The sequence below is a fragment of the Macrobrachium nipponense genome, chromosome 13 (genome assembly GCF_015104395.2).
Source record: "Macrobrachium nipponense isolate FS-2020 chromosome 13, ASM1510439v2, whole genome shotgun sequence".
NCBI classification, from domain to species: domain Eukaryota; kingdom Metazoa; phylum Arthropoda; class Malacostraca; order Decapoda; family Palaemonidae; genus Macrobrachium; species Macrobrachium nipponense.
The window spans coordinates 84,374,808-84,379,807 of NC_087206.1; the positions used below are offsets into that span (position 1 = coordinate 84,374,808).

General features: G+C 35.8%; 1 protein-coding gene across 1 annotated transcript in view; it reads right to left on the reverse strand.

The window, feature by feature from the left end:
• LOC135225157 (mucin-2-like) overlaps positions 1-5,000 on the reverse strand; it is an 861,510-nt gene that overhangs the window by 403,221 nt on the left and 453,289 nt on the right. The gene's annotated exons all lie outside the window — the stretch shown is intronic.

A 5,000-nucleotide genomic window follows, 5' to 3' on the forward strand; every position in this document is an offset into this window, starting at 1 on the left:
TATATATATAAAAACTTATACACACATATATGTAAATATCTATATACATATACACATATATTATATATGCATACATATTTTAATATATTTATATGTGTATAAAACATAAAAAAGTGTCTTAGTCACGTCAAATAATGAAAACTGAATCCGTTCAAATAAAGCCACGGAAATCTAAAGGTATCCTCCGGGAATTTCGTCAGTTACCCTTAGTGCTGTGACGCCTGATATATAAAGTAACACAGTTAATTTAAAAACTTTCAGAATGATCGCAGACCACTATGAACATTAAGGATTTACACACTTTCAAACTAATCGCTGACCACTATTCAGTCAAGGAGCTAATTTACAAACTCAGAACAATCGCAGACCACTAATCAGTAACATAGCTGACTTACAAACTTCCAGAATAATCGCAAACCACTATTCTATTAATCATCTACGCCACAAAAACAAAATCTAAGGCACTGATCAGTCATTATCAAAGCAAGACTAATAAAATACGGGGTCGACTAAAATAACGTATTGCACGAAAATCCCTCCATAAGTTCAAAATCAGATCTTTGGTAATGGACTGTGTCCTCAAAAACGAATAAGTAATTAATTAAATTAAAGATAAATAAAACAAGTAAATAATGCGCTGAAGTTTTTCGGCGCAATCGAATTTTCTGTACAGCATATAATCAAAGCCACCAAAATAGATCTATCGGTGGTCTCGGTATAATGCTGTATGAGTCGGGCCCTATGAAACTTTAACCACAGCCCGGTGGTGGTCTGGCCTATGGCGCTGGCAGACGCACGATCATGGCTAAGTTTAATCTTAAATAAGATAAGAACTACTGAGGCTAGAGGGCAGCAATTTGTAACGTTTGAACATTGGACGGCGGATGATCAACATTGCAATTTGTAGCCTTCTAACCCCAGTAGTCTTTAAGAATTCTCTAAAACTGGCAGACTGTCCTTTGCACACATTTTCTAACTGTTAAAATTACGACCTGGTGTTGTTACTACATACTGAATTGAACATTTTCTACAGCAAGAACTGGGATTGGGGAATGAATCTTTTCCAAAACTCGAAGGAATCAGCCTAAACTAAAGACCGATATTTCTTAATACTTCATCAAAACAAAATCGAATTCAACATTTTCACATACCATAGCCGGCATGCAGGTGAATCATTATAGTACATGTTTAACATATGAATATATAACAAAACTGCTCTACCATTAAATATCTATAAAAGTTCATTAAGAAAATTATACCACTTGGCACCAATTCATTACAAACACGTCATAGGGAAAGCTAGAAAACAAGCATACAGAATACACCAACTAAAGAGAGAGAGAGAGAGAGAGAGAGAGAGAGAGAGAGAGAGAGAGAGAGAGAAAGGATTTGAAACATCGTCCTTGAGTAGACCACACTTCCGTATCTCTTTCACCTATCATGATCACCAGACATCTTGGTCTGCCGATTATAATTACTTAGGACGAGACGTTGACACGCCAGCGAGCGTATATTAGAAACTGAAATTGAAAGGCTTTACAAAAGTTGTAGTAATTCTCATTTTAAATGCCATATCAGCGTCGCAAGAATAATCCTTGCTGAAAAATTCACTTGGTTTTTCTTTCGCTTGGCTATCTCTCTCTCTCTCTCTCTCTCTCTCTCTCTCTCTCTCTCTCTCTCTCTCTCTATATATATATATATATATATATATATATATATATATATATATATATATACACATATAAATGCATCCATGTATCCATATACATATACATACATACATAATCATATATAAATACAATAAAAACATGAATGTATATAGTATATATAAATGTATACATATATATATCCATACATATAAATATATGCACAAATACATCATATGTATATATATGTATATACAAATTGGAGTGAGTATTTTCAGTATGTGCTGCATGTAAAAGAAAAAAAAATTAGTAGGAAGGTATAATGAGATTAGATAATGGCATATTTAGCGTTCCACTATATAAAGATAAAGACAAAGGTAAAAGAGGCAGTTGTGAGAATTATGTCGGACTGGATTTACTTCTTGTACAAGGGAGAGAATACTATAGCATTCTAACTATAGTAGATCACATCAACCGTGCATCTAATGTCTAGGCCAGTCCCTTACGACACTCCTGATTAGCTGTTGCTAAGCCAACCACAGGGCTGGAAACTCTCAGTCTCTCTCGAGAGTTCACATAGGCAGGAGGTATGTTCCACCTCGCCTGAGGGATACGTCTTTCAAAAGTAGACAACAGATGCACGGGTGATGTGAATCTACTATAGTAAATAAGACGGATGACACGAAGACTGATAAGGCCTAGTAAAAGAACTGAGGAGACGTTTAAAAATGTGCAAGATTAAATGAAAACCAGGAAGATCAAGCAATGAATGTTAATATGGATAACAGAAGATAATGTTTGTGTTTGAGTCCTATATAGAAATCTGATAACATATAAAGGATGAGAGTGAATGTAAATCAACAAACGTAGTGATGAAATACGTGTCCACAATATTGGGGTTGTCAATGGATGCCAAGGCGGAAATGTATGATGAGGATTAAAAAAACGGCTTCGTGTTGAATTACGTACAAATATACGCACGCACTATCTATCTATCTCTATGTAGTGTGTGTATATCTATATATATACTATATATTATACATATATATATATTATTATATATATATATATTATATATATATATGAGAGAAGAGAGAGATGACGAGAGAGACGACGACGAGAGAGAGAGAGTTCAAATATTTCTCAAACTATCAATACAGCCGCTGCCGCCTAAACAACCACCCTATCAGGCTGACACTCCTATCCTCCTCGGTGCGTCCGTTCGTTCGTGCGTGCGTGAGACCTCGTCCCTCACCCTTCCCTTCCCTTCCCTTCCCTTGGGCAAGACCCGTCGGAGCGCTTAAAGGCAGGCCAGCCGACCACAGACGAAGCCACCTGCATGACAGTCCCCGTCGCCTTTCCTGTCACGCCAGAGAAACTGGACACTCGAAGACGGGAAACACCAGTTCGAACACCGTCTTGGTCTGGGCCAAGCACTGCACCTGAGAGACGCGATTTCCAAGACCAGAAGAACGCAACATTATTATTATTATTATTATTATTATATTATTATTATTATTCAAAAACTTTATACCTGGAATAATGACTAAAGTTGAAGCTCCTGACACATTTTCACCGATGGATTCATTTCCAAAACTTGATAAGAGCTGCTGATTATATACTTTTGCAGCAATAGTAGCCACTGGAGTTGGTGGGGTCAGGCTGTGACCTAAGAAGTTGCGACGGCATTCTGCAGCACCGGCACCAGCGGTTTTATAAGCGAAATAGGTTCATTTAGGGATTAATACAAAACCAAGAATGTAAACCAGTAGGTTCCAGACAGCTATTTGAAATAACTTTTAACTACTAACTTATTTTTCAAACAAACAATATACTCATACATACATACATACACACACACACACACACACACACACACACACACATATATATATATATAATATATATATATATATATATATATATATTATGTATATATATAAGATATATAATTAGATATCTAAATATCTATATCTATAACTACATATGTATATAAGTATATATATATATATATATATATATATATGATTATATATTATATATATACATATACAATATATATACGTACACATAATTTTAATCAACCCCACAAGAGAACCACCAATTCATTATAAGTCTGTGGCAATGGTTATAATAAGACAAGCAAACATTAACCACCATAACACCTACAAAAATGTACAACAGAACAAATCTGCTTCTAGCACTGTTGTACTTGCGGCATTGTTCCAGTCGTACTGAGGTAATTCGACACGTCATTCTATCGTCGCCTTTCCAACTACAGTCAACAAAGAAAAAAAAAAAGATGGGAATCCAGTCTGCTTTGTCCTATTACATAACACCAGGCGGATTTTTTTTATTTTTATTTTTTTTTTTTTATTTGGAGACTCTTAATATTGACCTGGAATTCCTTCTTATGCGTCGCCATATTCCATTGTCTCTTGTTATTTTTTTTAAATAAAGCAGTAAAACAGGAAAGATCAGGTACATTATCCACAAAATAAACGACACAACAGTTTAAATTTGACAACGAAATAGAGAAGTGAAACATTAAAGTTCATCTATAAAACAACCAGACAATATTGCCACCGGACACATTCTATATCCCGTGGGTACCTCTGTCTCCCAATTTCATTCCGATAGCCCACCAAGGCTTCCAAATACCTATAATAGCAATAATCGCCTCTACGAAATACGACCAAGTGAGAAGAAAACAGCGAGTGAGTAGAAAACATCAAGTGAGGAGAGAAGAGAAGAGAACAAGTGAGAAGAAAAAAATTTCCAGTGAGAAAGAAAGCCAATCCTTACCGGACCACCCAATATCAAGGGTAAAATCCAGCGGGTTCCAGGAGTAACCAAGCTGGGAGAATTTCGTTAAAAAAAAAAAAAAAAAACCTGTACGGCATCAACAACAAATGAAAGAGGAAAATAATAATAATAAAAAACCTTGGCGAATATCTTATTACTTATAAGACGACTGCGTGATAACATTGCAGTCGGACGGGAAGATTGTTTTCCAAACTTATCTTCATGCGCTTTTGTGGACTCTTCAAATATACTATCATACAGGCATACATGATGTATGCGTAGGCACCAGCCCCTACTGCGCAAACACAAATTCAAAACTAAACTTTTGCCTGCATGCAAATTTGCAGCCACGCTGCGAGTATAAACCAGAACTAAAACATGTTCCCACAGTAATCAATAACGATGAAGGTTTTGGAAAAGTTCCCAAATTGCTTTGAAAGGCGAATTCAGATTTGAACCAATATAAATGACAAACGATTTCATGTCAAACTGCAGGTATAACCCAGCACTATAATATATCCTCACAGTAATCAATGGTTTCCGAGAGAT